Source organism: Meleagris gallopavo, chromosome 8 (genome assembly GCF_000146605.3).
Source record: "Meleagris gallopavo isolate NT-WF06-2002-E0010 breed Aviagen turkey brand Nicholas breeding stock chromosome 8, Turkey_5.1, whole genome shotgun sequence".
NCBI lineage: Eukaryota > Metazoa > Chordata > Aves > Galliformes > Phasianidae > Meleagris > Meleagris gallopavo.
The window spans coordinates 8,490,400-8,502,594 of NC_015018.2; the positions used below are offsets into that span (position 1 = coordinate 8,490,400).

The 12,195-nt window shown below is 44.0% G+C and overlaps 1 long non-coding RNA gene across 1 annotated transcript; it reads left to right on the forward strand.

The window, feature by feature from the left end:
- The first annotated feature begins 3,333 nt into the window (after window positions 1-3,333).
- LOC109368755 lies at window positions 3,334-12,189 on the forward strand. Its single transcript, XR_002117043.1, has 3 exons — window positions 3,334-4,544; window positions 4,630-4,812; window positions 7,950-12,189. It is a non-coding gene; the product is annotated as an uncharacterized LOC109368755 (long non-coding RNA).
- The last annotated feature ends 6 nt before the right edge of the window (window positions 12,190-12,195 follow it).

Genomic DNA, 12,195 nt, shown 5'->3' on the forward strand with positions numbered 1-12,195 from the left:
CCCCCAAGCTGGGTGCCTATCTGTTCCTGCACTGGTCCTGCTTTGCATTTGCTTACTAGAGGCATTGGTTTTTCTCCTTATAAAATCAAGCCTCGTGATTCATTTGATCTGCCAGATGCTCGATTTAAAAAATAATAGAATCACAGAATTGCTCAGGTTGGAAAAGACCTTAAAGATCATCGAGTCCAACCACAACCCAACCATACTACCCTAACTCTAACAACCCTCTGCTAAATCATGTCCCTGAGCACCACATCCAAACGGTTTTTAAACACGTCCAGGGATGGTGACTCAACCACCTCCCTGGGAGGACTATTCCACTGCTTAATAACCCTTCTGTAAAGAAGTTTTTCCTGATATCCAACCTAAACTTGCCCTGGTGCAACTTGAGGCCATTTTCCTGGCTGCGTGTGTCGGGACACCCTCCCTGCACACAGAACCCACAATCAAGGGTGCCCTAATGCTGCTCTCACACCGACCTCAAGCAAAGATGGCTTTGTGCCATCTGCATTACCTGGAGACTCGGGAGCCAGCTGGCCGCTATTCTGCTCCCACAGTTTCAAAGTAACTCCAGCAGATAGCAATGGAAGCCCTGTCGCTGTGTTCTCCTCTCCAGATCACGCTGAAGGGCTCCAACACCGGAGGGCACAACGCGCAGAACTAGGCAAATCCCGACGCCCCAGCTGGGGCTGCGCCCCGAGCAGAGCAGTCCGGAGCGGGCGGGGCGAGCAAAACACAGCCTGCCTCCTGGGGTTGCTCAAGAGAAGGACTTTTTCAGCTGAATCCCGCTTTCACACATCCTTTATTTGCCATTCTATTTGCATTGCAAAGCATTTAGGTTCCTTCTAGCATAAGGGAAACCGGATAGCAGAGGAAAGATCATTGTCTGCCTAAATCACCCCTCCTCTTGAGCGTATTATCATCAGCATATTATTTTAAATGTTAGGCCCATCATTTTGGTTTAGCAGGTACAAAATGTCTACACCTACTCTCGACAGCACTGCAATATTTTTCTTTATTTCTTGGTTCCCACAGCTTGCTACACCTACTCCTTGAATATCATCAGAGCGTGCCAGTAGAAATTATTCAATTCCTATTTAGATTTCACCTAGATGGAAATATAGGAAGATTTGTACTGGATGCCTGGAAAAGAATTTGCAAGGCTTTTAATAACTGGTTTCTACTGAGTTCTTTTTAAACTGAAAAGCAAACCACTGGTTAACCAGGCAGAAACTCTGGAGGTGTTTACCTGCACGTTTACTGGAGACAGGGCTAACCTAAAAGGCACAGCTGTTACTCCTGTTAATTCGTTCCCTCATTTCAGCCAGCTGAGGTTACTTAAAGTCTTCTCAATGATTTATCTGGACAGAAAGCCAACATTTAGTTCTACGAAACAACTTAAACAAGGTTACTACCTTATTGTCTTGCATTTCTGCTTCATTTTTACTCGTTAATGTGATAATTTTCACATTGTCCGGCCAACAGCAATAAGTTACCACCTAACCCCCTGCTAAGCTTTCACAAAAGCAAAGTTTGAAGGCTGCATTTCACCTGAGCAGTCTGAAAGCAGGCATCTTCTCTAGGGCAGTCATAGAGTCAGCCAATGAACATATCATCCTAAAATGTGCAAGTGCGTAAATTATCCATACCTTTCTCTGGCAATTAGACACAGAGGCCAAAGTAGCTAGCATAAGCACTTATTTCAGGTTTACACAGATTAGGTTTATCTTGAAAGCTTCTTTATCTTCTGTTCTAATTTCATTTTTAAACGTTTTGCAGCCCTCATTCTGCTCCTCTCGTGTTCCAAATGGCACTGGGGTTACCTCTCTGTGTGATGCTTTTCTGTAATATTTATGGCACCATTAACAAAACATAGATCCAAGGTGCCACAGTGAACTATTTTGGTGAAAACTTCATATTCCCATTGGATTTCCAAAAGAAACAGTAAAAGGCTGAAAAAGAACAAGGAATTGGTTTTCCTTTTTTCCAGATAAGAGTCCAGAAACCATCTCTGCCCAGTATTTCTTAAGTCAGTCCCATCTTGACGTGCCTCCCTACTAAAATACTTGAGCCTCTTAAAGACACCATATGTGGGATAAATGCACTCCAAGTATGTTTTGTAGCAGAAATCACAAGTTGCAAAAAATCTACTGCCACGTGAATTTGGAAAACAATTTCTGAGTTCAAACCTGAGAACACTAAAAGCTAAATGACACCATGTGACTTCAAAACTGCCGTTCTGCAGTTTCGTGATCCTCTATGTTTTCAAGATGCTCATGCACAAACAAGTTATGAAGCATGGTTAGCTGAGGTAGACCACTCCCAGGTATTCCTCTGTTTCTGCCTAGGAGACCCACGGCACTGGTTTTGAAGTTGATTCAGCTGTAGTCTTCATGCAAGTGGCAAAGTCATGTTCCTCAGAAGCGTCCTGTTGGACAATGATCCTCACAGGTGGTTGGCAGCTTCAACTAGAAGCCTTCCTCCAGCTGAGAAGACGCTGAATGTGGGCACAGTGTCTAATAAAGCATAAGTTTAGCAGCCTTTCCTTACTTTTACTAATTTATGTCTCCTTTTCAGTATGATTTCCTATCTTCACAGAATTTGAAGCACGTAAATTATCTTTAATTCCTTTCAAACTCAATGTCGGTTGAAACTGATTACTTGGATCCATTGCTAATATGGGGACTTTTACATGCACACACAACTGTGGTCATAGTAAACTCAGAGAGGTCCTTTCTAAGAGATTCTGTGCTGTCACTTCCATATCATACCCAGGTTTCTTTGTTGGGCATACAGTCCTGCTTTGATTTCTGATGTATTTACTGCACGTGACATTTGGTGTGTAAAATGCCCTCTCTGTGACAGCTGCATCCAAACGTTGGCTGGGCAGCCTGCTGGTGAAGTCACCACTTTGTGCTACAGGAGAATCTCACGCAGCATTTCATGTTCCACTTTTAGCATCAAGTTTGTTATGATTTTTCCATCTTGCATGTGCAAGTGAAAAGTCACTGGATCATTTAAACAGTTTGTCATGTCAAATTTGAAACAGAGAATAAGTGCTATGAGAATATTGCAAATCTAAAGATAAATTCCAATATGAGAAAATCGTGACAGAAAGCACTTCTTTCCCTTTGTTACCCACAGAACTACCATCTATTTCTGGGAGAACAGTTGTAAGCCGCTTCTGACAATAATCTCGCAGTAAAAAGGAGAGATTCTCCATCTAGTTCAATAGCAGGGCTGTTGTCTGAAGGTGCATACAAGCTGAGTATTTGCAGATGGTCTTCTATTTTTTTTTTAACACAATTTAGAGAATCTCTGAAGTCCACAACACAAAGCAAACGGTCTCTGCTTGAAGTGAGTTTGTCATTTGGTCTGATTTTTTCCAAGTGCCAGAGTACAGGCATCTTAGGAGCAAGCAATGGCAGAGCTATGTGATGTTGAGGCTGAGCAACATCAGGTACCAGGTGGGCAGCCACAGGCGTTGGAGTTCCCTCAGTGCTGCAGTACTGCTACAGCAGTAACTAGGCACTATCCCTTAGGCACGTTTTGAGCCAACAGCTGCCATCCCAAATAACTGAGGCAAAACAGCCCATTTGGAAGGCCCAGCAAAACCACAGCAAATCAGCACTATTTCTTTGCATTTCATACATTTCTAGATTGCTTTGATCCTGTCTCAGGGAGGATATTTAAAGGGACATGGATAGGAACCTAAGTTTACTACAAGTGTTTACTTTATCCTAAGCAGTGTTTCTCATCTATTGTTCTGTAACACTTCCTGCTACAAAACTCTCATTTCTTCTGCTCTTTTCTAACTCTTCATTGGGTACTGGCTACTTTCATCAAACTGATCAGGCCAACAAAGGGCCAAGACAGGAAGGATTAAGGCAAATGCTATTTCAAGCATGAAAACAACTCAGTTAAAACCAAAGAAACAAACATTACTACCAACATACATTTTAAAAGGCACATAACAACTGTTTGTTGGTGGAAATTTCTATCACAAGTTCTAAACCTCTGGTCCTCAAGGAAAACATCACTTGCAGTTATGTCCTATTTCTTAATGAGATGGAGCACAAGAAACCACTGAGCGATCATCTGCTCAGATGCTTATATGAAAGAAATAAACAAGGGAATTTAAATGTTTAGAAGCACCAGTTTCCCATTCCAAGTGTTCCCGGTTCCTTGTCTCCACCAAACTTCCTCCTAAACCCAAGTATTTTCTCCTGCCACCAACAGCTGGAGACAAGGTAGTGCTCTCCTTCAGCTGTACTGAAGAGTTAAGAGGCCAGACAGAGAAGGGAGAGGCTGTGCTCATTCTGTTCGTTTTTCCGAGTTTTCTTTGGGCAGTCTGGAGAGGGTGTTTCCCTCTCCCTTGTAGACTGTCACAGCAGTGTGAAATAACTTACCTCCACAAGACCTCAAAAGAGACATAATAGGAAGTATTTGTCACGTCACACACTGCAGATTCTGGGACTCATTTCAGGGACATAAGGCTCTTCTGAGGGACAAGCCTAGGATCAGAGACACAGCCTTTTATACAGGTGACGATTTTTTGTTGAATCGCTCAACAGTTAGATCAAAATTGTCCATTTTCACATAAGAGGGACTAAAACTTATTTTTCCTAGGTAGAGAGATCTACGGACAGACTGCAAAAGCAAACGAGGTCTTATTAATTCCTCACAGCCAAAGAGAGGGCAGGATGTCTTCTTCAAGTCCACTATGATTTTTTTTTTCTGTTACTTCAGCTTCCTTTGAAGTCAACCGAGAGGAAGGGAATGGAACTGGACAGTATCTATGCTCTCCCCAATGTGAGATGGAAACATTTCTTGCTAATAATGGCATTATTTGTCTAACAAGACAACCCATTTTTATTCAGTGTTATGAAAAAGCAGAGGTTGAATAGCAAATACGAGTACTGTATTTCACCTGAGGTTGGTTTGTCAGAGATTTCTATCATCCTTTTAGCCATTTTACGGCCTGTTAAATGAGCTGAGATAACATTTCATGTCTCTGTTAGTATTTTAAATTGCAAATAATGGTAACAATAAAGAGCACCTCACATTTTTACAGACAATTTAATTGAGAAGAATAAAAATTACTAGTTATGCTTAGATGCATGTATGAGCTACACATGCATATATTTAATTACTTATTTTAAAAAGCAATATGAGTTGTAGGAAGCCATTTCTAGCACTTGATCCTGCATTTGTACAGTATCAACGAAGTGGAATCACATGGTTTAAAGAAAACCTAACAAACAGGATAAGGTTTCAAGAGGGAATGGGAAGCTGAGAACATGCCCTTACTCTGTTCTGAAACACTCATGTGAGTCTAATGTACAAATTAGTCAATGACCCAGGTGACAAAATCAAGCCCCATTTGGATGGGAGCAGTTTGTGTTCTGTTTCTGCTCTGTGCAGGGGTACCTGTGGCTACAAATGATATACCTGCCACCTGGGTGCAAGAAGTCTGAGGAAAAGATACAAAGCCCCATGCTGCACAACTCCATTTTTTTCCTTTAGTCAGGACATATTCAGTTTCCAGTCTCACACTGCACTAGAAGCATTGAATCACACAGCCTTCAGAACCTACTATCTCAGAGAGAAGTTATGTGAAAACATCTGTTTTCAGCAATCTTGTTTTATATCAGCTGTCACATCCTTCAAATTATGTGTTCTCACGTTTTCATTGCAGATGTGGCAGTGGCAGGAGCACAGCATTTTCCAGAGCTGTCTTTTATTTATGCAGTTTTGCAGTTTTTTCCAGGGATTGTTATCTTGCATAATTGGCCAGAGCACCATGCTGCCTGCTGCCTGCTTGCTACCTGCACCTATCTTTAGACCTCAGAAGTTCCTTGCACTTTTTAGCCCCAATCAATGAGGGCATCATCAACCTCAGAGCCTTCCTTTGAAAAGAATCTGCATAAAAACATCAGCTAAACCTGCTCGAGTGCCCCTGGTCTGTGCCTTCAAAGTGGTAAATACTAAAGATGACACCTCATGTTGTTCAGAGCATTGTGGATTTAGGATCCACTAAGGGTAGTATTCATTATAACAAAAAAACTGTCCTTTGAAGGACAATGAATGCAGACCTAATTTTGCACACGCAAGACTTTATTTATACAAAAACCCTTTGGCACAAATCACTGGATCTAAAAAACAGCCAGTTTCTACAGTGAATCAGGACTCCCACAGTTCATACCAGCTAGAGAAGAGCAGGGCTGCAATGAGACAAACGACACATTGCCCTTATGCTAGCCCCATGTGCCCAGGTGAATTTCACTCCATGTGTCTAACGGAGGTCTATCATTAACATACACAGTCCACTGTGGAAGAGGCAAAGGATTTCAGAGTGGCTGTGCAGCCATGTTGCTCTTCTCACTCACGGCCTGAGAAGGTACTTGACTATGACACAAGTACTCACGCTGCTCACAAAGCCAAAACAGCAGAGAGAATGTTCTTCCATTGCACTCACGCTTAGGAACTACTAAGTGCTCTCAACTTTCCTTTTTTCTTTTATGCCCACCCCTCCACTGCAAATCACATCCACTTTCTCTACATCATACAGGAAGGCTGTTGGCTTACATGAGTTGTTCTAAAAGCCCCATCGATTCCACCACTCAGTGTCCTGCTCACACAGCAGCCTGCAGACTACCTGTCCATCTGCCAGGGCAGCAGCTGGCCACCCCAGACCTTCTTGTGTAATGCAAACTAGAAAATGAACTGTATGAAAACCCAAAAAGAGGAGTAAGGAGGAAAGAACACAAAACAAAACTGTCCCTGAGCATCCAATAAAATCAATAGACTTTCAGATTGTATTAAAAGTGCAGGCCTGAATTACCTTCTGCATTTCTATGTGATGTTTGATGTCTATCTTAGCAGACCAGGTGGAGGCATTGCCTGTTTGACTCAAGTGTTCGTTGTCAGCTTGTTCTGCTTTGTTTGCACATTCTGTTGACTTAGGCTGTTCTGTTAAAACAACGTTCTGTTGATTTAAGACAGATTCCTGACAATTCTGATGTGAGCTGCTATCATATGGCCTTTAATGGATCCTTTGCCCATAAGAGGTGAAACAGTTCTGTAACATTCCTCCTGGAGAAATGCAATTTTCTCTTCCTTGGCATGTTCTCTGTAACAGGGGTACATATCTGATACAGATGCATCAGCACAGCGTTGGCACCCGCCAGGACAGTTTCCTACTTCTTGTTTGTATGCAGATAAAAACGCCCTGATTTCATCTTCCACAGCACAAGGGATCCTTACGCAAGGCTGAAAACAAGAGCCATCCCTGAACATAGCCACTCACCATGCTTCCTCTCCACACTGACAAAGAAGAAGGGAATGCCGCTGCTGTAAAAGCGACTGACTCCCACCTCCCTGACAACAGGCCTTGCTGCAGAAGGCAAAGAGCCCCCAGAGCAGATGGCAGGGATGCGGCAGAGGAGGGGAAGACAAAGTGCAGACCCACTGCTTCCCACAAGGCCTAGATATGGCAGAGGACTGAATTTGAAATTTCAATATTGTTCTTTTTATGTCTCTGCTTATGTAAATGAAAAAGACTTTAAAAATCGCAACACATAGGATTACTCACCAGACAAGCTAATTAAGTATTGATAGCAATTATCAGGCCTTTTTAAGACCTTTTTGGACACTTTTTTAAGTCAGGAAATAGGTGTGATTTATTTCACATGGAAGGCACTTGTATGAGCTTTTAAAAGCAATACTCCTTACCATCCTGTGTCCATTGCAGAAAGAACACCAGCAGAATGAAATAGCCTGAACTTCTACTTTGATGGTGTGCTTTGTACTTTCTCCCCTTTGAAGAAAACATCTGTATTTTAATAAGTCCCAATGAGGGAAAGGCTTTCTGTAGGGTGAAATGTTCCTTTAAAGCTATCCTGGCATGTTTTTTTACTGTATTTCACTCTGCATTTTTTTTTTTTTAGTGGGACAGCTTCATCCAAAAAGGACCCCTTCCTGCAGCAGACTGCATCTCACTTTGGAAGAGCCCTGGGAACAGCAGTTACTCCCCACCTCTTGGCTCTGTTCCATTATCTCATCACTCAATTCATAAATCTGCTGTCTAATCCTACAGTTACAGCCTGGACTGTACCTCCCTGGCTGTACAGAGCTGGCTTAAGTAAGGCAACTTAGCTGTGGCCACATTCCTACTGAAGTGCCCCCACTGTCACCAGCAATGCTGCGACTCTGCACTGCCGCTATCCATCCCCGTACCGGACCTGGAGGTCTCAGTGATGTTGCCAAAGGGCCGCTGCCTTGCAGAGCATCTCAAAAGGGCGACAGTGTGGGGAGCAGAGAGAGACAGCTCTGTTACAGGTCTGCACTCATTCTGGTGCTCATTCACAACTTACAGCTCAGACTGTCACTCCCCTAGGAAAAGGCAGTGGAAACTTCAGATGTTCCTGTCCCTGAGGGCCTCCTACCCAGGGCTATGGAGCCCTGGCACTTCAGCCTGCAGCAGAGCAGCCTTCATACAGCACAGAGGCAGGAGCAAGCATGGGGCTGCTACCAAAGCAGCTCACACTGCCCACTGGAACACATCTGACATAGCCCAGGTTGGGAGTCCCCATTTTTATATGGAAAGAGAAGCCTCAACAGGGAAAGTAATTTGCAAAAAAGAGGGCTGCATCAAGAACACAGCCAGGAGTGGGCACCCAGCCTAGCTCTGCCTTTACATTTTGCCAGCTTTTGAGCCCATACAACTCTTCCCCTTTATAATGAGCGCATTAAACCTAGCATAGCAACCCAGTTTCAAGAAGTTCCTCCAGCTCTTCCTTTCTCTGGAGGTGTTAGTTATATTTAATTTCATCTTCTAGCTAACCAAAGTAACTTTTTTTGAGGAATACTTAAAATGGCTGAAAGGCAGGCCATGCCCGCTGCTGACACTCCTCAATCTTCTCCTCTCTTTTGGAAAATATGCCTGCAGCCATCTCACCACATCACAGCCAAACCACCGTGAAGTGACAGCTCTCATCAGGTATGGGAAAAGCAGTGCAAATCAACCCACATGAAGACTGCACTGCTCTTCTAACCAGAAAAGCATGTAACAGTACAAGTGGAAAAGAGTAAATTTGAACAACTTCAAGCTCCAGAGAGGGCTGGCCTACAAGATCTCCAAGAAGCTCCAAAAGTCTGCTGGAAGCTGATGTCAACCTTGGCCCAACAAACTGCAAGAGCAGCCACACAATGTGCAGCCTCTGTTGTGACAGCAAAACTCATCTGAAAATGCAGACTTCGCTTTAAAAAAAAAATCAAAAGAAAGTAAATTGACATTCGGTGATTAGATCTAAGGCTTGCCTAAAAGAATAGCAACAGGCTAGCCAGCACTGGGTAGCCACAAAAAGCCAATGCGTATGTTCCTCTTCCTTTTGGTTCAGTGTTGCTGTAACTACTGTGCTGTTCAATTATTCCACCATAAATGCAGTGCAGGAAGTCTTTTTTCTGCTAGGTGAGTGTGGGTGCCTGTGAAGCAACATAAACTCTGTTGTATGTCTGATCCACTTTGAATTTATCTGCACACAAAGCTAACAAGAATCCCAGTCTGAGGCACCACTATTGTAAGAATCACTGAAGTATCTCCTACGGGTTTCTAAGGTCTTTCCTTAAATTTTATTCCTACTTTTCAATTAAAAAAGAGAGGAAATGATAAATACTAAATGCGGGTAAGTTTCAGCATCTCCAAGTAACATGTGCACACACAGTTCATGCCCAAACACTGAGAAAAGCATTGCGCTTTCCAGCATCCAAATGAGGGGAAGTGGAAAGGTGCACCTATTTCACACACAGATTTACAGCGCAGTGAGGGGATATGGCAGTTGCCAGAGCCCAACTCAAAATCCCACCTGTATGCAGCAATAAAGCATGTGCATTTGTGTGAATGTATCTACATACCTACACATCGTTCAATAAAATGTCCATAACAGGAACTCAGTACAGATTCCTATCTTCTGCAATCCGGCTGGAGCAAACAGGGAGAGTGGGCATCATGAGCAGAGACTAATCTCTCTGACACTCCTCTTCAAAGCCAACCAGTGAACAAACAAGGGAGAGCAGAGGCTGATGAATGCAGCCAAATTGTTAGTAGTGAATCCAGCTCTACGCCACAAGAAAAAAACCCCTGCAAACATTTCAGCCCTGTGAGTCTGAAGGGGGAAGTGGCTACAAATAAAACAGAAGTGACTCACCTATTCTCCTCGTCTAGGATGGGAAAAAAACTGGAAGATAAACAACATGTGTAGCTATTGCAAAGCAAACTGGCTTCTCTCAGCCCCCTTCAGTAAAGTGGAATTGTCCACCAAACAAAATTTACTTCTCTTCTGAAGTATGATTTACATAGGAAGAGGTCTGCTTATCAGTTTTCACTCAAAATCAGCAGCTATGAGACCAGGCATGGCAAGTACAGATCATTGCCTGAAAAAGCTGAATATTGTGAATGTTTTCCACATTGCACCAGGCAGGCTGGGACATGCTGGCTTCACCTGAATAACGTTTATCCTTCTGGAAGTCTTATTGCAAAGTGCTTAAAGATATCTTGAAAGAAAGAGATGCATACAAATAAACAGGATAATGCCTCCCAGCACCTGGCAAAGTGTCAGAGGTGACTCATACATTATGGCTGTGTACATTTGAGGTTTGTGTGAGCGACAGTGTTGGGTTCTACCCACTCCAGATTTAAATCACAGGGGATGAAGCTCAGATGTGTAATGGATGATGTATGTTCTCCACAGTAGAACACGCACTTACTGTTAGAGCAAAGTGAGATTGCTCCTCAATGACTCCTAAAAAACAACTGAACTGCACATCCAGATGGGATCACCCAGGAGATGATGAATAGAATCCCAATCCAGCAAAACAAACACCTACAGTACAAGTTAACTCTGAGAAATCTTGGATGGAGAATTACTGGGTACTTTGGATGTAACTGATCCAGGCCACGTAGTTCAGCCTGCAGCTGACCTGGCTCCCTCACAGCCATCCATGTTTGCTATCCACAGGACCACAAGGGCTCACATTATAATAAGTGCTGCCAAGCATGGATGGGGCCCCAGGCAGCAGCCCATCAGGATGTGTACCTCACTTCCATCTGCATCTCTCAGCATCAGCACTGACCTGGAGAAGTAGTGCAAGATGGAGACAACAGAGGATATAATGGAGCAAGAGACAGTAGCTGAGAAAATCACAGAATCATAGAATCGTAGGGGTTGGAAGGGACCGCCAGAGATCATCGAGTCCAATCCCCCTGCCAAAGCAGGTTCCCTACACCAGGTGAAAAGGGTGCCAAAGCAGGGTAACAACTGTGTGTTTGATCCTGCTGAAGTTCTCTTCCAACAAAGAAACAGTCCCCTTCTGGTGCAGGTGGATCTTGGTGTGCTGCGGTGAGCGTGACTGTAAGCTATCCCCTCTGGGCGTCCCTCCTCGTGCTTCTGTACCGCATAAAGACAAACTGAGCAGCCACAGCCAGTCAAGGTGATACAGGGCACAGCTGAGCAAGAAGTTGCAGCCGCACCGGTAGCCCACACACTTCAGAGATCATCTGAAGCACTGCAACGCTATATGAGGAGCTTCCTTTGATGTGCCATCTGGTGAATCATTTACTGGGAGTGTCTTATCACATCAAAGGCACCTATCAATGCAGTGGATTTCTCCGTGTTTAGGACTGCCTGCACACTGCACTCAAGGAAGAAATATATTAGCACAGAATTAAACTTCACCACGCTGCTCTCCCCCACAGTAATAAAAAAAATATATCTGCATCATATCGCCCTAGGCAGCAGGTTTCAGAAGAGTATTTCAACACTAATCCAAAAAGGCTGTGACTTTACCACCAGCTTTGTTCGTGTTTTCAATGATTTATTACAACAGGCATGCATCTGTGGCATAAAACATCAGCGGAGAAGCATATCCACCGACTGCGGGGCAGCACGCCCAGGCAATCCTTCCTTCTTGGAATGAGAAAACCACCAGTGTCCGCTGCCTCGAGCCTGAGAGTGAGTGAAGGCACCTTTACAGGAACGGTCTTTCTGGCTACTAAACCTATGTCGGAAACGACCACAAGGCCAGACGCAGTCGCATCGAGCGCAAGCCCAGGCCGGGCAGCCCGTACCGCACGGCGGCTCCGTCCCGTTCCGCGCAGTCCCGATCACGGCTCACGGCCCGCAGACCCCCGTAGCC